At 41.4% G+C, this 25,909-nt stretch overlaps 1 protein-coding gene across 1 annotated transcript in view; it reads left to right on the top strand.

Annotated features, from left to right (window-relative positions):
• Positions 1-9,539: 9,539 nt before the first annotated feature.
• Positions 9,540-25,909, top strand: part of ZNF235 (zinc finger protein 235) — a 57,974-nt gene continuing 41,604 nt past the window's right edge. Inside the window, exons 1-2 of the mRNA XM_082608154.1 lie at positions 9,540-9,562; positions 10,005-10,080. The gene's annotated coding sequence lies outside the window, so the exon portion shown is untranslated. The remainder of the gene's footprint in view (positions 9,563-10,004; positions 10,081-25,909) is intronic.

The following is a 25,909-nucleotide window of genomic DNA, read 5'->3' as shown; positions in this document are numbered from 1 at the left end:
ATGCTGCAGGGCAACTAAGCCTGTGCACCACAACTACTGAGCTTGTGTGCCTCAACTAGAGAGCCTACATGCTGCAAACTACAGAGCGCATGCCTTCTGGAACCCGCTTGCCACAACTACAGAGCCCACGTGCCCTGGAGCCTGTGCACCACAACTAGAGAATAGAAAACCTGCACACCACAACTAGAGAGAAGCCTGTGTGCCACAACGAAGAGCCCGCATGCTGCAACCAAAGATCCCACGTGCCTCAACAAAGATCCCATGTGCCGCAACTAAGACCCAACACAGCCATAAATAAATTAATTAATTAATTAAAAAATGAGAGAGATTTCTTCTCTCCCCAACTTAAAGGAAAAAAAACCAGGGGCTAAACATCAGGGGCTTCCCTGGTGGTGCAGTGGTTAAGAATCCACCTGCCAATGCAGGAGACCCAGATTCAAGCCCTGGTCTGGGAAGGTCCCACATGCCGTGGAGCAACTAAGCCCATGTGCCATAACTACTGAGCCTGCGCTCTAGAGTCTGCGAGCCACAACTACTGAAGCCCACGTGCCTAGAGCCTGTGTTCCACAACAAGAGAAGCCACCGCAATGAGAAGCCAGTGCACCACAACAAAGAGTAGCCCCTGCTCACCACAACTAGAGAAAGCCCGCATGCAGCAATGAAGACCCAACGCAGCCAAAAATAAAGCCAGAAGACATTGGAGTAACATCTTTAATATTCTGAAGCAGAATACTGTGAATCAAAAAATTCCAAGCCCAATGAAAAAAATCTTCCAAAAAAGTATGCAAAATAAAGACATTTTCATATGAACAAAAGTTAATAGAATATACTGCCAGCAGATCTGCACTACAAGAAGTATTAAAGGAATTTCCCATAGGCTGGAAGAGTATCATACCAGAAACAGACTTGGGTCTAATAAAGAAGTTTTAAAATGGTTAAAAAGGAAGTAAAATATAAAATAACTTTTCTTATTTCTAATCACTGGAAAATACAACTTCTAAAGCAAAAATAGGAGCAAAGTTTTGTGAGTTTATAGCATATATAAAAATAAAATGTAACGATACTACAAAACAGGGTAGAGAAATTGGAAGTAGCTGTCATATACTATGTGAATGGGCATCATATTATTAGAAGGTAGACTGAAAAAATAATAGATGCATATTATAAGCCCTTGAGCAACCATTTAAAAAATTTAAGTGGCATATAACTAATAGGCCAGTAGTGGAGATAAGTTGGAATTCTAAAAGCTAATCCAAAAGCAGACAGGAAAATTGAACAAATAACACATGGCACAAATAGGAAACAATTAGCATGATGGTAGGTTCAAATCCAGTGATAATCAAAAATTACATTAAATGTAAATGTTCTAAACACACCACTTAAAACAGAGATTGTCAGATTGGATTAAAAAGCAAGACCCAACTATATGCTTTATGTTTTCTATAAGAAACCCTTTTTAAATATAAAGAGATAAGTAGATATAAAGACTAGGATGGAAAAAGGTATGCCATGCTAAAATTAGTTAAAAGAAAGCTGGAGGGGACTTCCGTGGTGGCACAGTGGTTAAGAATCCACCTGCCAATGCAAGGGACACGGGTTCGAGCCCTGGTCTGGGAAGATCCCACATGCTGTGGAACAACTAAACCCGTGAGCCACAACTACTGAAGCCCACATGCTTAGAGCCCGTGCTCTGCAACAAGAGAAGCCACCTCAATGAGAAACCTGCCCACCGCAACAAAGAATAGCCCCCGCTAGCTGCAAGTAGAGAAAGCCAGTGCACAGCAACGAAGATCCAGCACAGCAATAAAGGGAGGGAGGAAGGGAGGGAGGGAGGGAGGAAGGGAGGGAGGGAGGGAGGAAGGAAGGAAGGAAGGAAGGAAGGAAGGAAAAGAAAAAAAACTGGACCAACTATATTAATACCAACAAAGAATTCATACAAGGAATATTACCAAGGTTATACCAGGAAGACGTGCAGTGCCAAATGTGTATGCATCTAACAACAGAGCTTCAAGATTCATGAAGAAAAACCTGGTAGAAAGCCACAAGTATAGTTGGAGACCTCAGTAGTTATCTTAGTAATTGATAAAAACAAGATGACAACATCAGTAAAGACAGAGAAGGCTTGAACAACACTTCTACCCAACTTAACTTATTTGCCAGTTAGAGAACACTTCATCCAACAGTGATCAAGCACACATTCGTTTCAAGTGCATTTGGAATATTCACCAAGATAAATCATATTCTGGGCCATAAAACAAGCCATGCCAAGTTTAAAAGAAGTAAAACTATACAGTGTTCTCTGACCCAAAAGTAATTAAACTATACTGAGCAAGTGATACCTGTTGCCTCCCACCTGGAGCAGCTGTCCCAGAATGTCCACCCACTGCACGGTTTCTAGGTGTTGAGGTCCCCGTGAATATTAGGAACACCTTTGTGCCTATAAATTTTACAATTTAATCAAAATGTACAAGTTCCTTGAGAGAGACAAACTACCCATGCATACACATGAAGTAGACAATCTGAATAGTCCTGTATCTCCTGAAGTTGAATTTACAGATTAAAAACCAACAAAGACAATTTAGGGACAGATGGTTTTACTGGCAAATTCTAGCCAAACATAAGGGAAAAAATTCTAATTCTACCAAAAAAAGCTTCAAAAAAAAATAGAAGTGAAACCTTTCTAAGTTATTTTACAAAGCTAGCATTACCCTGATAACAAAATCCACCAGTGACATTATAAGAACAGAAAACTATTGACTAATATCCTTCATGAACAAAGTCACAAAAATCCTCAATGAAATATTATCATATTCAGAAATTTATAAAAAGTATAATGCATCATGAAAGTGGTATAGATTCTGGAAATGCAGATTGTTTCAATATATGAAAATCAAACTGCCTAGTTCACTGTATCCACAGAAAAAAAGAAATAGATGAAGGAAAAGCATTTGACAAAATTGAACATCCATTTATGACTTCAGACAAAAAAAAATACCTAGGAATCAAGGGGAGCCTTCCTTGAGCTGATAAAGAATGTTGACAAAATACTGATAACATTTTTAATGGTGAAAGATTGAATACTTTCACCCAAAGTTTGGAAACAAGTCAAAGATTTCTATTCTCACCACCATGTGAACATCATACAGGAGCTAATAGCCAGTGTGCTAAAGTGAGGAAAAGAAAAGATACACAGATAGGAAAGGAAGAAGTAAAACTATTTGCAGAAGACAAGATTCTCTATGTAGAAAAGTCCAAAGAATCAACAGAAAAGCTAGTAGAAATGGTGAGTTTAGCAAAGTCATAGGAAACAAGGTCAATATACAGAATCACTATGTTAGTCTTAAACTACTGGAAACTGAGATTAAGAAAGAAAAAAGCAGTACCAGTTCAGTAACCCCAAATATATAATTTGTGTGTGTGTTGGTAGGTGGGGTGGGGGTGACTGTGTGTGATCTCTGTACTGCATACTATGAAATACTGATGAAAGATTTAGAAGACTACTCAAAGAGATGGGACCTGTTCCATGAAATGGAAGACTCAGTATTGTTAAGCCATTTATCCTAAGTTGATCTATAAGTGCAACATAGTCCCACTCAATATCCCAGCAGGAGTTACTGTAGAAATTGACAAGCTATTTCTAAAATCTATACAAAAAGCAATGAAACAAGTAGCTTTAGAAATAAAAAATGAAGAACAATTTTGGAAGACTCATAATGTCTGATCTCAAGACTTACTACAGGGACTTCCCTGGTGGGGCAGTGATTAAGAATCTGCCTGCCAATGCAGGGGGCACAGGTTTAAGCCCTGGTCCAGGAAGATACCATATGCTGCAGAGCAACTAAGCCTGTGTGCCACAGCTACTGAGCCCATGTGCCACAACTACTGAAGCATGCGTGCCTAGTACCCGTGCCCCACAACAAGAGAAGCCATTTCAACGAGAAGCCCGCCCACCTCAACAAAGAGTAGCCCCTGCTCACCACAACTAGGGAAAGCCCACGCACCACAACGAAGACCCAATGCAGCCATAAATAAATAAATAAATGAACAAACATTGCACATGTAGATTAAAGAAAAGAGAACATATGATTAAAAAAAAAGACTTACTACAAAGTTACCATAAATCAGGACAATGTGTTATTGGTAAAAGGATAAACACATAGAACAGTAGAACATGATAGAGTCCAGAAATAGACACACATGTAGGGTCAATTGTTTTTTGTAAAACGTGCTAAGGCAATTCAGTGAGAGAAATAGTATTTCATTAAAGTGTGCAGGAATTATTAAACATCAATGTGCAAAAGAATGAATCTCAACCTATACATCACACCATATAAAAATTAACTCTAGGGCTTCCCTGGTGGCGCAGTGGTTGAGAGTCCGCCTGCCGATGCAGGGGACATGGGTTCATGCCCCAGTCCAGGAAGATCCCACATGCCGTGGAGCGGCTGGGCTCGTGAGCCATGGCTGCTGAGCCTGCACGTCCAGAGCCTGTGCTCCGGAACGGGAGAGGCCACAACAGTGAGAGGCCTGCGTACCGCAAAAAAAAAAAAAAAAAAAAAAAAACAGTGAGAGGCCTGCGTACCGCAAAAAAAAAAAAATTAACACAAAATGGATCTTAAACCTAAAAGTCAATCCTAAACAATAAAAGTTCTTGAAGAAAACATGGGACAGTTTTCTTTGTCACCTCAAGTAAGCAAGGAGTTTTTAGTATGATCCATAAAAGAAGATTTGATAAGTTGGACTTCATCAAAATTTAAAACCTCTGCTTTTCTTTTCTTTTTTTTTTTTTTTGGCTGCACTGTGCAGCATGTGGGCTCTTAGTTCCCCGACCAGAGATCAAACCCAGGTCCCCTGCATTGGAAGCGTGGGGTCTTAACCACTGGACCACCAGGGAAGTCCCATCTGCTACATCCTTTTAAGGGCTGCATACCTAGTATCCTACTATGTTTATGTATTATTACTTATGTCCTACTGATAAATGTTTGTCACTCTTCTAAAAAAAAGTTTAGACAACTGAGTATCAAATTTTTGGTGGAGATTATTGAAAGCCAAGATTTAAGATTTCAGCTAATTTAAAGCTTCTCCTCAGGCTACAGAACTAGCAGAACAATAGTAGAGTTCTAGAAAATGAAAGCAAGAAAAGACACCACTCTTTGTTAACAGGAATTTTTCCTGAGATGTCTCTAAGAAAACAATTCTGTAGCCTCCTGTTCAAGTTGTTTAGGACTAGCTGATGTCATGGCATTCAGGAAATTAAGAAAAGGGAAAGAACATGACCCGAAAGCCTCAGTAGCAAGTGAGAGTCACGTAAGAGGCCAGGATAGGGGCAGGAGGTGGCTGGAAGGTGAGAAAAGAGGAAAGGGAAACTTGGGAAGAAGGATGTGTAAAGAAATTATACAGGTGAGAGAGACGAAATAGGCCCAGCTAGTTAAATGTTCTCATCCTACCTGTGTAGACTCTACCTAACTAACCTGGGTGGGGCAGGCAACAGTGATGTCATGGGTTTTTCCTTCTCCCTCAACTATGTTTCTCTTCAAAAATAGGGTATGTTACCAAGTTCCAGGTAACTTGGGATTTGCTTTATTTTTCCTAAATACAGTGTTCCTATTCTCATGAAGTGGACACATCCTGATTGCAGAAGTGAAAAAAACCAGGCTGAGGGAGATTAAGATGGCTGCTTTATTTCACAAAAATAGAAGAATTTGAACTAATTGGGCTCTGATTACTTTTTGAGTTTTTGCTGTAAAATTTTCCAACACTCAAAAAGAGTAGTAAAGTGGACTCCCCTGTTCCCATCAGATTCCACCACGATAAAGATTTTTGCCACATTTGCTTTATCTATCCCTTCTTTCCCTTAATTTTCTTTATTTCTTTAGTTTTTTTTTTTCTGAGGTACTTTAAGTCCCCTTTTCCAGCTCCATCCTCTCTGAAATCCTTCTCCCTTTCTAGTTGGGATGTGGTAGGTGCTGCTTCTTTGCTGACTTTCACTCAGTGCGTGTGCATGATGTGGAGGACAGTCAACAGGGCTCTACCTCACAGTCTCCAAAATTCCTCGTAGGAAGGGGACTGTAGCCCCTCATTAGTGCAGGGCAGGAATGGAAAACGAGGCTCTGCCCACAGTCTCCAGGACAGTAGGGCTGAGTGAAGAGGGGAAGTAGTGCAGCTTTTTGTGGTTACCTGAAGGAGAATGGACTTAGTCAAAAGGGTTCTGTCCTGCAAGGGGTTTGCACACCAACAGACACCAGGGAACTCGCCGTCAGGTTATTCCTCAAGTTCTGATGTCCCTAGCCAGTCTGAATCTTCTTTCCACTTTTCAGAATTTTATTAGTTTCCCTATGTTTTTTTGTGTAGGGGTTTTGCTTGTAAATAGAGGGGGAGTAGGGTAGAATATGCTTAGTCTGGGACTTCCCTGGTGGCACAGTGGTTAAGAATCTGCCTGTCAATGCAGGGGACATGGGTTCAAGCCCTGGTCCAGGAAGATCCCACACACTGCAGAGCAACTAATCCCGTGTGCCACAACTACTGAGCCTGCGCTCTAGAGCCTGCAAGCCACAACCACTAAGCTTGCGTGCCACAGCTACTGAAGCCTGCATGCCTAGAGCCCATGCTCCACAAGGGAAGCCACTGCAATGAGAAGCCCATGCACTGCAATGAAGAGTAGACCCCGCTCTCCACAACTAGAGAAAGCCTGTGGGCAGCAACTAAGACCCAACACAGCCAAAAATTAAAAAGAAAAAAGAATTCATGGTTAAGATTGATTTTCTTAATTTATAGACATGCTACAATTGTCTAGTAAGGATTTCATTACTGATTTCTAGCTTTATTGCACCTTATCTAGAGAATATATGTTATTAAAGTGTTTTGAAATTTGCTATTTATGCTTTATGGTCCAGCATATGGTCAAATTTTGTAAACATTCTATATGTACCTGAGCAGATGTGTATTCTACATATAATTAGATCAAATTTCCCAATTGGGTTAATTTTTCCATATACTTACTGTTTTTTACTGTTTGTATGTGTGTGTGTGTGTGTGTGTGTGTGCAAGTGCACGCACATGCGTGTATTTTATTAGGTAATCAGAGAGTATTTCTCCTTTTAGTTTTGCCAGATTAAAAAATATATTTGAGGATATTTATTACGTGTATGTAGATATATATTTGTGTTACGTTCTTGGATAATTTAATCTTTTATCACTATGATGTATCCTATAGTAGTTCCAGCGTAGTTTTTTGGTGTTAAAATTTACTTTGTCCATTATTTGTGTTGTAGTTTTTTTGTTTTGTTTTGTTTGCCATGCAGCATGCAGGATCTTAGTTTCCCCACCAGGTATCGAACTGGCGCCCCCTGCAGTGGAAGCACGGAGTCTAACACTGGACCACCAGGGAAGTCCCTATGTTGTAGTTTTTAACGTAGTGATAATTTATAGCCAAGGATGATGATGTCTTTCTTCCACAGAAAATGTCATTTTCTTCCGACAGTTAGCTGTGAGGCCGTCAGCAATCCAGGATTTCCTTAATACACTCTCAGGGGATAAAGATGACTCAGAGTTGGGCTGAAAGTCTACTTCCCTTTTCACTCTTACTCTCAGTGTGCATTGCTTTGGAGTCCTCCACATAAAACAACAATTGAGGAAAAAGTTAAATGACAGATCCAGGAAGCTGTCAGACAGATCCACTATATGGGAATCCTATGTGACAACTGATATAATTTCTTCAGTAGGTCAAGAGGATGCAGGAGAGTCATGAGACTTATGCAATAGTCACGCAATGAATGGACGTGTTTTGATATTGATTCAAAAAAACCAAGTGTGAAAGACTTTTGAAAGAATTTGGGGCTTCAAATAAGGATAGAATAAATTAATATTGAGGTATTATTAATTTGGTTCAGTGTGATAATATTGTGGTTACGCAAATAAATGTCCTTATGTTTTTTGAGAAATATATGAAAATATTTTAGGGAGAAATGACAAGATGTCATGGATTTGTACTTTATTTCAGTAATAAAAAAGGAAGAAAAAAGAATTAGACGAAGCATGTGGGGCAACACATCAATAACGTTTAATCTGTAAGATGAGTTTATGCACATTTCATTTTTTTCTCCATTGGTGTTTTTTAAAGTTTTCATAATAGAATATTTCATTCTTATCCAAGAGAAAAGTAGACAGGACAGCCTTTCTGGGTTTGGGGTTTTGTGGGGTTTTTTGTTTGTTTTGGTTTGGTTTTGGTTTTGGTGGTGGTAGTTTTTGTTGTTCTACAGTTTTTCTGGACTTGAGCCCATATCTCACAGGATAAATCATGGCCTCTCTGATTTCAGCTGGCTTGTGGAATACTAAAGCATGTTATTAATTTATTGGATTTACTGTGCAAAGAGCAGGTTGGTAGTAGGTGATATAATATCTGAAGATAAACTCAAAAAAGAAATATTCTCAAGATTTTATATAGGATTTACCCCTTTCAATATTGCAGTGTTTATTCCAGTTCCCTGCCAGTGCAGCTTTCATTCACTTTTAAAGTGAGAAATTAAAACCAAGGAAATGCTGGAAGTTATTAATGTTTCTGCATTATGACCTGATGAACATTTGCCTTTTTCTGATTTCTGGGTACTTCGGAATCAACAGCCCACCCCAGCTGACACCGTTAAGAGTTCCAGATGCATCCAGGTACACATGGAACAAAGAAGGCAATCCAGTCAAGGTAAGACTGAGATCTTGTGTTCCTTAAATTGTTCAGTGCAGTTCAGGCCAATCCTCTTTCAAGATCTCCGTTTTTAACCCACACGTCGCTCCCACTCTATGATGATTTTTATTTTCTTTTCATATTTCAAGCTTCACTTTTCTCTCCTATACAACATATTTCCTTGGCAACCGCTTATTAGCATAGTTATATGAGAAAGGGGGGGGTGAGAAAAAGAAAAGGGAAAACTGGGCTCAACCAGCGGCACAGAATTCATCCAAACTGAACCCAATTATTTGTAACACCAAAGGGCTGCATGGCAGGAAGCACCACCATGCAGCCACTCTGGAAACTAGTCTAGAAGATCCAGATCTAGAAAAAGAAACTTCTGTCCAGGCAAGCAGGCCAGTGGCGCTCAGTCCACTGGAGCTCTGGGTTCTTTTGGAGACATTTGGACTCCAGAACAACATGTCTATAGAATATTTTCCCCTCCAGGACTCTGGGAAATTTAATCTATGTACCCAGTGTAGTAATCTACATTTCCGCCCAGGAAGCCGAGGCTGTAGTCATTGTTGCCCTAGGGCACTGTAGGAAGTGTGGTCCAGGCGCTCCCAATGACCGCAAGCACTTTTGCCCCAGGTAGGCAGGACCGTGGACAGCGCTCCCCCTCGGCATTCTGGGAAACACGTCTCAGGGGCTCCGAGTACTCGCAGGCACTTCCGCCCCGATGGGCGGGGCTGTGGATGTTGTCCTCCTCGGGCATTCTGGGAAGTGTAGTCCAGGAACTCCGTGTAGTCCCAGGCATTTCCGTTCCCAAAGGGCCATGATGGGGAATTCTGGGAAATGTTGATCTAGGGCTCCTGGTAGTTGCAGGCACTTCCGGCCCAGGTGGGCGAGGTTATGACCATCTTTTCTCGTAATGATTGTCAGTTTCGCGTCCCGCCACCCTTCGGAACTTCCTCGAGTTGCTCTCGAGCAACAGCAACCCGGTTGTGAGTTTAAGGGGGAAAACGGATATTAGAGGTGTAAGGACGACAGTTTTAGTTCACTTAGGCGAAGTCGTCTCGAGTTTGGGGAGATTCTCCTGTCCCGGAGTTGGGCGCGGGCCCGGGTTGCAGTCTTTCCCGCGCTCAGCTCCCCGAACTCGCCTCCCCCACCTGTCAGCCACTTTCTAGCAGTATAACATTGGCCAAGTTATTTAATCTCTCTATGCCTCTGTGTGCTCCTCTGTTAAATGGGTTGATAGCAGTACCTTCCTAATAGCTTTGGAATGTCCTCTGTAGTTCATTTGGGCAATGGTGATATTTCACAGCCTCCTTTCCTTCCCCAGCCCTGACTTCACAAGAAGGACTTGTACCGAAGTGCAGGGAGTAAGTAACCCCTTGGCTCCTGGCCCAGGGCCCCACGTGAGTAGGACTTGGCATTCTTCTTCTGTAAAAGATATTCACTTAAATGGGAGAAAAGGTAGGTTGTGTATTTATTTGGTTGTGAGTGATGCCAGTAATAAAGCCTTAGTTGTTAAGTTCCAGTCTAAGGGCTTTATACAAATTACATTTAGAGTGGCCCTATGAAAAGTGTATTTACTGTTCAGGAATAGTAATACTTTAAAAAAATTACTGTAAAATTTTTTATTAATTTTTTTTTTTTTTTTTGGTATGTGGGCCTCTCACTGATGTGGCCTCTCCCGCTGCGGAGCACAGGCTCCGGGCGCGCAGGCTCAGCAGCCATGGCTCACGGGACCAGCCGCTCCGCAGCATGTGGGATCTTCCTGGACCGGGGCACAAACCCATGTCCCCTGCATCGGCAGGCAGACTCTCAACCACTGCGCCACCAGGGAAGCCCAATCTATTTTTTAAAATAAACCTATAGCAGAACTAGCTTTTATGAGAAAACTATGTCCGTATACATATTTAATGAGAAGAGTAGCGATGTTTTACATTTTTGCAAATCTCTTTAATTCTTGACTTTTTATAAGAAAAATAGCTGGATTTTCATATCCTCTTGGGCTGTCTGTTGTGAGATATTGTTTTGGTTGAAGTAATGAAGAAAATCCAGCCTCCCACAGTTATAGTTAGAAAAGAAAGGATTATTTTAATAGACTTTACAGATAATATTCTCCTTTGATACTGCACCCAAGAGCCACAAGTGATAGTTTCTTAAGATTATTGCGATGTGGAATCTGAAACCGTATCAGAGTACATTTTGTACTACATTACATTACAACCCTTTGGTCTGTTTTGTATTTTGTGTACTTTGAGTCTTTTATCCATTAATGGTTTTATGAAATGATGCATCGCTCATTTGGAAAATATTATTGGCCGAGTTTTACAGATATTTCAAATATTGACACATTTGATTTTACAAGATTTAAAAAATCATATTTGTCAATACCATCACCAGTCTCATCAGAAAAGTCCTGTCTCTAAAGACCTTAAGTCTTTAAGCACTGGGAGGCTGTCAAGCTCTCAGTGATACAAGTTTTCCAAAATTCTGATACTTTGCTGCCAGTAATTTTCTTTGAAGTAACAGGCTTGTTTTGCTCATTTCCAAAAGTTCTGCCAGATACCTAGATATGAGCAACCATAGTTTGTCAGTTGTTCTTTCAAGAAAAGGGATGTTTTCCAGAAAGAAATGCCTAATATTCCTGGTAACTCCAAGAATGGCTACAGCTGCCTTTTCTTGGGACAACCATTGTTGTCAGTAAGCATATGCAGTAAGTAAGCATAAATTTTACTGCAGGCTGTCACAAGGACGTACCCCAGGACTGAGATACAGTAAAATTAATAACTTTTTTTTAAATTAATAACTTTTACTGTTTCATCAAGAACTTTCTTAAGTGAAACTATCACTGTTTTTACTATGAGTGAGAAGCAATAAAGAACACAGTGACTGCTGTGTGACATTTTTGGTGTCACTGCTTTGATTTATGCCAAGGTGCTAGCGATTTTAAACAACATTCTTTTGTACCATCATTGTGATTACAGACAGCAAAAAAGACAACCAGTGCCTTGGTATTATTAGGAAAATAGTTTTGACCCTACGGACTCTCTGAAGGGGTCTCTGGGACCCCCAGGAGTCCACAGGCTATCCCTTAAGAACTGCTGCTTTATTTCTTGGAGCATCTGCCAACTTTTTCAGAATATTCAAAAGTTGACATATAATTATTGATAATATTTTCATGATCTAAGACACATGTCTTTAGAAACAAACCAGCACTAAAGTGTGGCTCCTATATGTATCATATGGTAACTTTAATCATAATGATGATAATTATTAGCATCTATTGGGCACTTATTAACAAGGCAGAGACTCTAATGCTTTGCACGTATCAATTTGTGTATTCCTCATAAGACCCTGTTGTTTTACAGATGAGGGAACAGAGGCACAGAGAGGTTCCTTGAACAATGGCTTATGCTGAGGGTCACACAGCCGGGAAATGGCAGAGCCAGAGTTAAGTCCCGGCAGCCTGGTTCCATTGCCTGGGCTCTTGGCCAGCATATTCTGCTTTCATTAGGATGTCAAGTAGGCTTAGAAGTTTTTGAGGATGAGGTCAAAACCAGAAGAAAACATATTGAAGCAGAGGATGTTTCAACTGAGAATAATTAAAGTCTAAAAGCTAGATGAGCAGGAAGAGGCCATGGTAAAAGAGGAACAGCCCAAGGAGAGGCCTGGAGGCTTTTGTGGGAGAGCAAGTGGAATACTAAGGCCAGAAATTTCGTGTGGTGAGAGGGAGAGAAAAGGTCTGACCTGGAAAGTTTCTGTGAATTGTGTGTTTATTTTAAAGGCGCAGGGGAGCCATAAAGGTATGTCATGCAAGAACATAACCACATTTCCATCTTAGGCAGAACCCTGACAACGAGAAGGAGAGCTAATTGATTAGGGGTAATATTCTGAGCACTTAAGGCTCAGACTCTGGATCCAGACATGCTAGTTTTGAGCTCTAACACTTACTCAGTGACCTTGGGCAAGTTACTTAGTCTCTCTGTGCCTCAGGGTCAAAGATGTAAAATACAGACAGTATCATTACATATTTCATGAGGTTATTGTATGGGTTAAAAGAGACTATATATCATCGGTTGGATTATATATAGGTGCTGGAGTCTGGCAAAAACGAAATATATGTAAGACATTTTATTTTGTCATATCAAGCATGACAAAAGCAAGAAGTTTTCAGAAGGAATATGTAGGGCACATAGAGATATTTCAAGGTATCCTCTTCTCTCTCACCCCCTTCACTTTGAAACTTCGACGCTATCTTACCTTTGAACAAACATAAATATTCTATACGAAGGCTTCTTTTATTTTTTTAATTGAAGTATAGTTGATTTGCAATGTTGCGTTAGTTTCTGCTGTACGGCAAAGTGATTCATTATACATACATACATTTATACATTCTTTTTCATATTCTTTTCTATTATGATTTATCACAGGATATTAAACATAGTTCCCCATGCTATACAGTAGGACCTTGTTGTTTATCCATCCTATATGTAATAGTTTACAACTGCTAATCCCAAACTCCCAATGCATCCCTCCCCGTTGGCAACCACAAGTCTGTTCTCTCTGTCTGTGAGTCTGTCTCTGTTTATAGATAAGTTTATGCGTGTCATATTTTAAATTTTACATATAAGTGATATCATATGGTATTTGTCTTTCTCTGTCTGACTTACTTCACTTAGTATGTTAAGCTCTAAGTCCATCCGTGTTGCTGCGAATGGCATTACATCATTCTTTTTTATGGCTGAGTAATATTCCATTGTATATATATATGTACCACATCTTCTTTATCCGTTCATCTGTTGATGGACATTTAGGTTGTTTCCATGTCTTGCCTACTGAAGACTACTTTTTAAATATCTGCTTGGGAATTCCCTGGCGGTCCAGTGGTTAGAACTCCACGCTTTCACTGCCAAGGGCCCAGGTTTAATCCCTGGTTAGGGAACTAAGATCCCACAAGCTGCACAGCACGGCCGAAAAAAAAAAAAATCTGCTTAACATGATTTCTTTCTTTTTTTTTTTTTTTTTTTGCGGTATGAGGGCCACTCACTGTTGTGGCTTCTCCCGTCGCGAGCACAGGCTCCCGACACGCAGGCTCAGCGGCCATGGCTCAGGGGCCCAGCCGCTCCGCGGCATGTGGGATCTTCCCGGACCAGGGCATGAACCCGTGTCCCCTACATCGGCAGGCAGACTCTCAACCACTGCGCCACCAGGGAAACCCAACATGATTTCTTTATCCTTTGAATTCAGGATGTTTCGGCACAGGAAGGGGCTTATAAGAATTGCCTCTATTTTTTTTTTTTAAGTTGATCTGGTAGATCTAAAATCAGGTCTGCCTTTCCACTCTGGATATTTGCCTCCAGTGGCACTAAGAAACCATGATGCTTCTCTTTCTTCTTAGAGATTGCTCCACTGGTATCTATAATGGAGAGAAGAGGGAAGGTGGAAGTCAGGAGGCCTGGATGCTGGGCTTAGCTCCCTTCCTGGCTCGCTGGGAGCCCTTGGGCAGTTAGTTCCCTTACTCCTAGTGAGGCAGGTTGTGTAGGGGCTAGGAGCAAGGACTCAGGCCACAAATCATCTGGGTTCATCAACTAGTGCAGTGGTTCTCAGCCCTGACTGCATCCTGAAATCACCTGGGGAGCTTTCCAAAATTACAGATGCCTCGACAGATTCTAATTTAGTTTTAGCAGGGCCTAAGCATTTTTTTTTTTTTTTTTTTTTTTTTTTTTGCGGTACGCGGGCCTCTCACTGTTGTGGCCTCTCCCATTGCGGAGCACAGGCTCCGGACGCGCAGGCTCAGCGGCCATGGCTCACAGGTCCAGCCGCTCCGCAGCATGTGGGATCTTCCCAGACTGGGGCACGAACCTGTGTCCCCTGCATCGGCAGGCGGACTCTCAGCCACCGCGCCACCAGGGAAGCCCCTAAAGTAACCAATTTTATATCGATGGGCTGACATTTGAGTGGGGAACCTGAAGGAAGGGAAGGGTTCATCCATATGAGGGTTCCAGACACATTATAAGTCCATTTCCAGGGTTGGCTTTCAGAGTTTGCATTGAGCCCTGTTCTCTTCATTCTCCCAGACTCTGTCTCTGTTGTAAAAGATTAGCTTCCAGGTTTTTACTTTTTTTTTTTTTCCCGGAATTTATGGAGCTCTGAATTACTGCTAGGTTTTAAAACCACGTATGTTACCACATCAGCTTTCTTTCCCCTTAATTCTCATGGGAGAAATATCCCAGCAAGAGCTGAAGGACCACTCTCTGCTTTCACACTGCATTCCAGGCAGTGGGTGATAAAGGTACTTTTCTCCCAAGCTTGCAAGTTATTCCAACCATTCCAAGGCCTCACAGCCCCTTAGACATGAGCATAACTTTCCAATGTGATGTTCTAAGGCAAAAATGACTTTAAACTCTGTCTGAAAAATCCCCTGCTAATCCCATCTGTGAACATTTTATTAACTATTTCGAGTAGGGCCCTGGTGTCCAGATGTGTAGGTTGTGCAGCGTGGCCCTGATTCTGAAACATTCAGCTCGGCAGAGTTATATAGAGCCTGTTCATCAAGCCCCTGCCACGACAACAAAAGAGACAACTTTTTTTTTTGAAGTATAGTTGATTTACAATGTTGCGTTAATTACTGCTGTGCAGTAGTACATATATATACATTCTTTTTTTTTTTTTTTTTTTTCTTTTTGCGGTATGCGGGCCTCTCACTGTTGTGGCCTCTCCCGTTGCGGAGCACAGGCTCCGGACGCGCAGGCCCAGCGGCCATGGCTCACGGGCCCAGCCGCTCCGCGGCATATGGGATCCTCCCAGACCGGGGCACGAACCCGTATCCCCTGCATCGGCAGGCGGACTCTCAACCACTGCGCCACCAGGGAGGCCCTACATTCTTTTTTAAAATATTCTTTTCCATTATGGTTTATCATAGGATATTGAATATAGTTCTCTGTGCTATACAGTAGGACCTCATTTATCCATTCTGTATATAAAAGCTTACATCTGCTAACCCCAGCCTCTCACTCCGTCCCTCCCCCAACCCCCTCCCCCTTGGCAACCACCAGTCTGTTCCAGAAGAGACAACTTTTTTTCTTTTAAAGATTTAATTTTATTTATTTTTGGCTGCATTGGGTCTTCATTGCTGCACATGGGCTTTCACTAGTTGTGGCGAGCAGGGGCTACTCTTCGTTGTGGTGCATGGGCTTCTCCTTGCAGTGGCTTCTCTTGTTGCAGAGCACGGGCTCTAGGTGCGTGGGCTTCAGTAGTTGTGGCACAAGGGCTCATTAGTTGTGGCTCACGGGCTCTAGAGTGCAGGCTCAGTAGTTGTGGCACACAGGCTTAGTTGCTCCGTGGCATGTAGGATCTTCCTGGACCAGGGCTCGAGCCCATGTCCCCTGCATTGGCAGGTGGATTCTTATCCACTGCGCCACTGGGAAAGTCCCCAGGAGAGACAACTTTTAATTGACTGTTCTTACAGGGAGGGAAGTGAAGTTCTCAAAACAATTCCTCTGAAATCACGTAACAGTGAATTGAAAAATTGAAAAAAAAACTCAGACGTTTAGATGTCTGTCTAAATTTAGAAACTTAGGAATCATAGTAATGATAAACAGTTTAGAAAAGAAATTTCTAAGCCTGAAATTATTTTGGAGGTTATCAAGAACTCACAATAGTTGTGAGACAACTTGTAGTCAATATCAATCTAGAAAAATAGGACTAGGTGTCCAGAAATCGAGGTTGTGCAGAAATTTCCAGACATGTTTTAAATATCTAGATTTTAAACTTCTAGTTTTAAATATTGAATATTTAGACTATATAACATAAACCCAAATGTGCTAGAGTATTGACTATGTTATTGGTTTTCATTAAAATTTCCACTTAATGCAACTACATCATTTATCATGTAAGATTCTACAGGACTTTAGTGAAACTCAGTGAAAAAAAAAAAGAAACAAGTTATCAGTATGTATCAAACCCCAAACCTCTCTCAGTCTAAAACTGACACTTACACATAATACTTAATTCTCCCTTTTGATTTAATCTTTTCTATAACACAAACTCTTCTAAACTCTGCCTCAAAATATTCTCCATGAAAGAGCACAACCTCAAAATACATGGTATTTCCATCTGCTTTTCTCATTATAATTACATTACCATAAGGAGTGAATTCTTTTGCCAAAACTTGTGAAGTTTCAATCTTTATTGAGGTGGAATTTTTTGGTTGGTTTTTTTTTTTCATTTGTTTGTTTTTGTTTTTAGTTGTTTGTTAGTGTTGTCTTTTTTGTCACTTTGCAGCCAACTGATTTCTAATTTGGTCTTCAGTGGGTCTCACTTAATGCCGAGTGGAGCATTTACTGGTTTCTGAAGCCTTGTAAATCAGAGAACATGTTACATGGTGAAAAATGTAAGCTGAACCTTCCCACAGTTTATTAAAGTTTCCTTTTGTGTCCTAAGTGTGAAATCTTGAAATCTCTGAACAAGGCAGTCACTTGTCTACATTTCTGAATTCTCTGTCCTCATAGGAGGCAACAAAGAAAGTGAGGTGGAAACAAAGAGCTTTCCTGCTAGCAATTCTAGCAACAGCTTGCCAGTGATTCAACCACGTGTCAAAAGTCTATGATAGGGCTTCCCTGGTGGCGCAGTGGTTGAGAGTCTGCCTGCCAATGCAGGGGACACGGGTTCGTGCCCCGGTCTGGGAAGATCCCACATGCCGTGGAGGGGCTGAGCCAGTGAGCCATGGCCGCTGAGCCTGTGCGTCCGGAGCCTGTGCTCCACAACAGGAGAGGCCACAACAGTGAGAGGCCCACGTACTGCAAAAAAAAAAAAAAAAAAAAAAGTCTATGATAGATTGTTCTCATTTCCAGAAATGAGGCAACTCCTCCTGTAAGTATAGGCAGGAGCACTAGCTCAGTTTTCTGAAGACAAAAATTACATCTTGAACCATAAAGGGGGTGGTTCCAATAATGTAAAAAATTCAGCTTCCCTCCTCATGAGGCTCGCATTCTTGGTGGAAAATATGTCTGACCGAAGCACAAGATAATCAGAGTAGATGTCAGCAAGTTCCCATGAAAAAAGAACCACGGAGTATGGTTGGTGTGTTGGCAGCTTGGTTGTATCTTAGACCGCTATGACATTCAGAGAGTTTGCAAAAGAGAGAAATCTAATAACTCCAGTAATTATGGAAAAGCCAGAATGAAGCTATTAACCAGTGATCAGCGTAGAATAATTCACACAGCAAAGAAAAGCTGCCAGTGTCCTGCATGTGCAAAGGCCTTCAGTAATGTCTCCGACTTTGATCTTCATCAGCGAGTCTACTTCAAAAAGACGCTTTACACATGTAACGAATGTGGGAGAGGCTTCTGTTACAGCTCAGCTCATTGTATTCACTGGAGGCTTCACATGGGAGGAAAATGCTTTAGGTGTGGTAAGGGCTTCGTTCAGAGCTCACAAATATGGGAAAGGCTTCAGCTGTAGATCAGCACTTACTGTTCATTGCAAAACCCAGACAGGAGAGAAACGCTATTAACTGTCGAGTGCGGTAGGGCCTTTGTTCACACCTTGCATCCTCAGGGCCATTAGAGAATCCACACTGAGGAGAAACCCATCAACCCGGATGTATGTGGGTGGAGCTTCCGTCATACACCCGCACAGAATGCTTACTGGAAAGTTCACGTGGGAGAGAAACTGTCCAAATGTGAGGAAACAGGAAGGGCTTCATTTGTAGCTCAAACCTTTACATTCATCAGGGGATTCCCCATGGGATAGAAACCCTGTAAATGTGAGGAATCTGGTAAGGCCTCAGCCAGCTCTAACACTCCTAGACCTATCATAAAATCCACACTGGAGAGCAACTGTGTGTATCCTAAGTAAGTGAAGAGGGCTTCAGTCTTCAGGCCCGTCAAGGAGTCCACACTGGAGAGAAACAAATATGAGCGTGTGGGACGAAGTTCAGGAGAAACTCGCCTTCTGAAATCCATCTGGTAGCCCATACAGGAGAGAATCCCTATTTTTTAAAAAAGAGCTGCTTCTATCAATCCATATTTTAAAGTTCATCAGAAGGCACCCAATCGAAGGAAACCTTATAAGCGTGAGGAGTATGGGCAGGGCTTGAAGTTGGAGTTTGCGATGTCAGGTTCAGTTTTCTCCTGGTGAGAAACCATACACATGTAAGGAGTGTGGAAAAGACTTCAGTCATAGCGAAGATCTTAAAATTCATTGTAGGATCCACACAGGACAGAAACCCTGTAATTGCAAGGACTGTGGAAAGGGCTTCGGTCAGGCTGTTCTGGTCCATCAGAGAGACAGCAGTGAAGAGAAAACATTCAGATGTGAGAAGTAAAGGGTAAAGACTGTGTCAGAATCTACAGCCTCAAGCCTGCCAGAGAGCCCCTACTCGGGGTTGGGGGCATGGGGAGAAAACCATAAAATTGTGAGGTGTGTGGGAAAGTCTTCACTGGACTAATTGGAGGACCCACGTGGAAGAGAAACACTATGAATAGGGGATGTGTACTGAGTGCTTTGGTTACACCTCAAGACTTCAGCTGCATCATAGTCTCCACTCTGGAGAGAAACCATACAAATATGAAAGTATATAGTATGGTTTTCAGATAGTTTTTGTGACTTCAGAATCATCAGACTGTTCACACAGGAGAGAAACCTTACCATTATGAGCTATGCGGTCAGCGCTTCAGTTGGAGATCACATTTTATAAATCATCACATTTATCCAGGATGAATTTTGAAGAAGTGATGAGAGCGGGAGGAACTTTATCAGAGGATCCACGTAGGGAAACAGTTCTATGAAATAGTGTCTGTCAAAGACTTCAGTGAGGTCTAAATTCATCTAATCCTTTGGTCCAATAGGAGAGAAGATATTTTCATTAAAGTCTGTGTTTCAGGGACTTCCCTGGCGGTCCAGTGGTTAAGACTCTGCGCTTCCACTGCAGGGGGCACGGGTTCAGTCCCTGGACGGGGAACTAAGATCCCGCATGCTGCGTGGCCAAAAAAAAATGAAGTCTGTGTTTCAGCCATAGCTCGACACATCCCAGTGGTTAAGAGCCCACACAGCAGAGAACCCTCGTAAGTGGTACACTAAGGACATCAGTCAGCACGGGGGCATTTATCACACATTACTCAGGAGGGAGGCCTTAGAAAGGATGACTGTGATCAGGTCCTTAGAAGTGTGGTCATAGACATGCCAAGACTGATTCCCACTAGGATGGAAGCTTCATGAGGGCAGAGCTTCTGTTCACTGCTGAAGCCACACAGCCTTACTAAGCATTGCTTAGTGCTTTGTAGGTGTGCTCAGAACTTGTTTTATTATATGATTAAAGAGAGAAAATGTATATAAAAGGGAGAAAATTATATTAAGTTCATCTGAAAATTTTCTTATAAAATATATTCAGAAGAATCCAATGGTCTTAATAAAACTAATTCAAGTAGATGGTCAAAATGCAGAAGACCAATAGTACTACAATTCATCATCTAATTTGGTCTTACACTGGTATGTGATTGGCTCCTGTTCTCTCCCCAGCCTTTGTTCTTATAGTGAGTGGGAAGATTTCGGGGCTGATCAAGGAAAAAGATATGACCAGGAAGTGGCAGTGGTACCCAATCAGGTTCATTGGGATGGTGCTTTGATAAGATCGCATGTGTGAAGGGAAGTCTCAGAGCATGAGACCTTCCAGAGACTACGGTGGGTGGCCACCACCACCACTGACAAGAGAAAGAGGGCAAGGGAACTTCTGGGGCAGGTGGGGATTGGAGGGGGGTGCTTACAGGTCTAAGTGATGTCGCTCGGCAGTACAAGGCGGAGTCTTGGGGTCAGAGAACTCCGAAAGGCAGCAGCTGCTTAGGGTCTGTTACAGCGCCAGAGTTTGTCTTAATCTCTGGCTAGCAGTTGTTGGATGCAATTTTGCAGAGTGTACAAAATAAGCAGGCTCCAAATGACTTAAAATGTGCTCATTTGGGCTGTATTAAAATAATTGATTATATGAGGATTTCAGTTTGGCACCAGCAGGCTTTTGAGCTCATGGTCCCAGGCGGCTATAAAGAAGTAAATAACATAGAACAACAAGGTCCTACTGTATAATACAGGGAACTGTATTCAATATCCTGTGATAAACCATAATGGAAAAGAATATGAAAAAGAAGATATGTATATATATATATATATATATACATGTATAACTGAGTCACTTTGCTGTACAGCAGAAATTAACACATTGTTACTTCAATTTTAAAAAAAGTAAACAACATAGGGCCAATAAACAGGGGCTATCGGCTAATTTACAAAACAGTTCTCAAATTGGGTTCTTAGTATTTGGGACCCTGTTTCGTATTCCATCTCTTGTAAACAATCTGAATTCAGCTATCCTTTATGATTTTTGTGATGGTATAGCCTGGCTAAAAAATCACTTTTGTTAATCTTTCACTAACTGGATACTCCATAACACTTAAATCTTTTGACCTCACTAGAGTGTTAAAGTAGAATTTTACTGTAACACTTAGAAAGTGTCAAAAGTAGTTGCTAATGACAAAAGTTGTCACAGTAAACTTTAAACTGATAATTAGTTTTTTTATTCTTCATCTTTTCATTGAGGCTTTGATGTGATTATATTCAGAGTGCTATAGCATTTCTCCCATCAACATTTGTTAGGTAGGGCTGTGTTGGATTTGAAGAATATTAATTTTGTCAAGTTCCCTATCCAACGTTCCTCCTCCTAATCCTGAAGAAAAAAAAAATTTTTTTAATTGTTGCATGTGGTCATTTTATTTTCATATGTTTTCATTATTGGTGTAGGCTTGACAGTCTTACACAGTTTTCTCTATGGGTAGCTGTAAAAAATGTATAAATTTCAGAGAGGAGTTAGTATATTTTGAAATGTTTAATGTGTATCTCTCTTTGATCTGCAAATCTTAGAACAGGAATTTAAATTAGGAAATTTAAAGCATAGAAAATATAATTACCATGAATGATGTCACTAAGTTTTCAACAAATGGATATAACGAGTGTTCCTCAATAAGAATTTGAGTAAGATTTGATATACTTTGATATGCTTTTAATACCATGGAGCTGTTAAAATGATGGCACAAACATGACGGGACATAATCAGATTTACGGAAAATAGGTTCTGTCTACAGATTAATATAAAAAACATATGAACATATGTACATGTGTATATGTGCATCAGATAGCATGTGAAGGACACCTTGTTCTGATGAGGATTTTATGGAATGTTTCTTCTACTTTTTAGATGTTGCAGTGAATGTCAGTTTACTCAAGCAATAAACCTCTGTAAAATGGGATCTCTGAAATTATCAAGTAAACTCACCCACACTCTTTCAAGTGAGGTCATCCCCCTTAGAGCTACAGAGCTGTGTTCTTATGGCTGCCTCTCCTTCTGGGGAGAATCTTGCCACTCCCTAGTTTCGGGGGCTGGGACAGTGACCCGCTTCTCATGGAGTGCGACCTCTGCTGGATGAGCAGGATACTGCACTGGTCTTATTTGCCAGCCTCTCCTGGTTGATAAAACGATGTTCTGGAGTTGCTGCTTTCTGATGATACGGAAATAACTGGAACCAGCACAGAATCAGAGGGCACCTTGGTTCCACCTAGGTCATGAGGCTGCTCATTCTCTTTAGGCTTATAGCTCTTAGGAGCGACAGCATTTGCTGCTTAGCAATTCTGTTTCATTTTGAGTATTTTTCTCCTGTGGGGCAATACTGTCTGAATTCATGCTCATCCTTCCTTTTGCCCTGACAAGTAAGTGATGTCTAGCTTCAGTACAGAACTGTTGGCTTGCTATTAGTAAGTAGAAAGTGCTTCTACTTACTTCTGTGTTCCTGTTTTGTAGAGGAAAAGTTCAATATCAATGGATTCTTTTGCTTTTATGAGTAGCTTGTTCTTTCTGCTTGGAGGGTTCTAAGATTTTCACTTTAACCTTAGAATTCCAGAATTCTGCCAAGATGGGAATTTTTTGTTTTCTCATCAATCCAGGCATGACCTTTGGTAGCCTTATCAGTCTGCAGCGTTGTTTCTTCAGATCAAGAAAATGTTCGTTCATTATCTAGTTCATTATTTTCTTGCCTCTGTTGTTTCCTTCTCCAATTCTCAGAATTCCTTTTACTCACATGATAGATTTCCAGGATATACGTTTCACATCTCCTCTCTTCCCATCATTGATTTCCAACTGATTGTATTTCTGTGCTGTATTTTGAGAAATTTCTTTCACTTAGTCTTTGAGATGACTATCTTTGCCCTCATCATTGGTAATCCTCCCCTTAAATTCATCTACTGAGACTTTTAATTGGTAAATTGGAGATGGGACTTAGATGAGTGTGTGTGCCCTTGCTCATGCACTTGTGCACACATACATACTGAACTTAAGTTTCCTTAAATAATCCTATTATCATTTTTTTTAAATTCAAGTTTCATCCCTCTCCTCTTGCAGCTCAGTTTCTGCAGGTGTGTGTTTTTTGTTCCAGCTAGTCTTCTGTCTTGGTTATTTGGACATCCTAGATGACAGCGGACATCTAGGTACTAGAAAATAGAATTATATCAATCCCCATGAGTGCGGTGACCCTATCTCCCAGTTGTCTATAATAGTGCCAAATTATATCTATTGCCTTAGTGTAGTTAGGAACTGTACCCGTTTTCACTTTCAAAAATGTCCCAATTTAGGGAATTCCCTGGCCGTCCAGTGGTTAGGACTCAGCACTTTCACTGCCAGTAACTAAGATCCTGCAAGCCTCGTGGCCAAAAAAATAAAAATAAGACCACTGTTTTTCACATATTTGCCGTTATTTTTTTTTTCCTCTTCAAAGGTGTTTTGCCCAGGATTTGTATTGGCTTCATTTGGTCTTTGTTCATATGTTTCCAGTTCTACCTATGAAGTGGTCTCTTTGTCAAAAGAGATGAACTTAAATCTAATCAGTAAGCTGGGATGAAGTGAGAGAGTGGCATGGACATATATACACTACCAAATGTAAAATAGATAGCTAGTGGGAAGCAGCCGCATAGCACAGGGAGATCAGCTCGGTGCTTTGTGTCCACCTAGAGGGGTGGGATAGGGAAAGTGGGAGGGAGACACAAGAGGGAGGACATATGGGGATATATGTATACGTATAGCTGATTCACTTTGTAATACAGCAGAAATGAACACAACATTGTAAAGCAATTATACTCCAATAAAGATGTTAAAAAAATTAGGACATTTCATATCAGTCCATTTAATAAATATTTTTCAAAATGTGAACTGCAAAAAAAAAAGTCTAATCAGGCCTTTAGATTTAAATTTTACTTGATAGGAAACACATAGGCTAGAAGAAGAAATTATTTAATGACACAAAAAATGAACAATGGAGTGAAACTGAGCAGGACCCTCTGGGGTCCTCCTGGGCACAAATGCCTTTCTGTCATCCCCATCCCCCCCTACTTTTGTCAATTTTTGAAAACTTTCATAATAAAAAGCTACAAAATATATTCCCTGCCTAGGAGAAAAACCATGGTTTCCTGGTTCACTTGGCTTATTCACTCACCAGACACTATTTATGTCAGGAGCAGAATAGAAATATGTACTAAAATGTCTGAAGCCAAATGAATTAGAAAACAATTCAGGATTTTATATATGCACACATCACAATATTAAATTCCCTGCAATGGAGCTGCTTTTGTTTGCCATAACAACCACTATGTTTTTTTAAAATGAAGTTCAAGATATTTTGCTTTTACAGCCTAATCGATGTGGGTTTAGCCTTTTTGCAAATTCTTAGCATATTGGAATGAACTGCTCATTCCACAGAACCCTCTCAAGAGCCCTTAGGTGCCTTGCTGAATAAAGGAAGCAAAGGAGTCAAAACATTTTATTCCAGCCTCTCCCCTCCCCCCAAGACAGACAGCTTGGAAACTGAAGACTGAGACTTCCTACCTACCTACCTTCCCTCCCACAATTTACTGTGTACATTAACATAACTATTCAGTTTTACTAGCATGCCTTTACTATTCCAGAAGATTCCTGCCCAAGTTGCTTGATTGTTCATTAAAGGAACTTCCACAAGCACCTGTCAACTCTTCTCTTTAAAGAACATCAATAGTTTGCACCTGTAGGTTCCTCGCCTACAAAAATCCTTGCTCTTCCCACCAATCCTGGACTGCAGCATCATGACCGTCATGCAATCCCATTCGTCTTTTGCACTGAAAGATCCCGCCTTAAACCACACTTCCAATTCTCAGTGAATTCCAGCCTTGTCTTCCTGGCTCCGCGGACACTGTCAAGGTGCGGAAGCTCTGTGGAGGTGGTGTCATCACGTAGCAATAAACTACGTTTTTGTCTCATTAACAGGTTTTATTGCTGATATTTGGGGAGTCAGCATTGGAAACAAGTTTGAAATCCAGTGTTCCTTAAGTTCTGTGTTAGGCAGTTCAGCCTAGGTCACTTTTACGTTTCTCACTTTTTAGTCTACCCTTTGCCTTCGCTAGAAATGTTGGGTTTTAACTTATTTTCGTAATACAAGCCTCTCTTTTCTCTCTTATACGGCCGCATTTTTTAAAAATTCGCAATTATTGTTACCCGAAAAACTATCTGCTTACGTTATTTTCTCATGAGCTTTAAGAAATGAGTAAAACAAAAGGAATCTGACAGTTCCACCAACAGTGACTAAATCCGAGCCCGCTCCACAGTCAAAACCCGAAACAGCTGGTGGGAAGAGCGGTTCTGCGAACTTCATTCTGGGAAATGTAGTCCAGGAGCTTCGTGAAATCTGAGGCGCTTCCGTCTGGGGATTCTGGGAAGTGTAGTCCGGGAACTGTGTGTAGCCCGGGGCACTTCCGCTCCGGGAAGGCGAGGTCGGGGCCGAGATTACTCCCAGGGAGGTGAGTTAACCTAGCGTCCCTGTGATCTCTCCGAGCCTTCTCGGCCTCTGCGTGGGGCCACCCGGTCCTCGCTCCTGGGGCAAGGAAGCCGCGGCGAGCGGCGGAGGGCGGGAGGGGGCAGCGGCGGCGGTGTGCATCCCCTCGGCGAACCTCCCGCGTCGGGGGCGGGCTCCGTCCTACATTGAGTTTGACGGTCTCCCGCGCTCTCTGCTCCCCCAGCCCTCCTACCGCAACTACCGGCCAGCTATGTCTGTTTCTTGCGGTAAACTATTGAGCGGGTTGCTTAATGTCTCTCTGCCTCAGTTTCCTCCGGTTAGTTCCTTCCCATTGATGTTCTTTTGAGGATTAAGTGAGATTATATTTAAAAAGCTTTAA

Source organism: Mesoplodon mirus, assembly GCF_964341445.2.
Source record: "Mesoplodon mirus genome assembly, chromosome: 19".
Taxonomy (NCBI): Eukaryota; Metazoa; Chordata; class Mammalia; order Artiodactyla; family Ziphiidae; genus Mesoplodon; species Mesoplodon mirus.
This window is presented reverse-complemented; position numbering and strand designations above follow the sequence as displayed.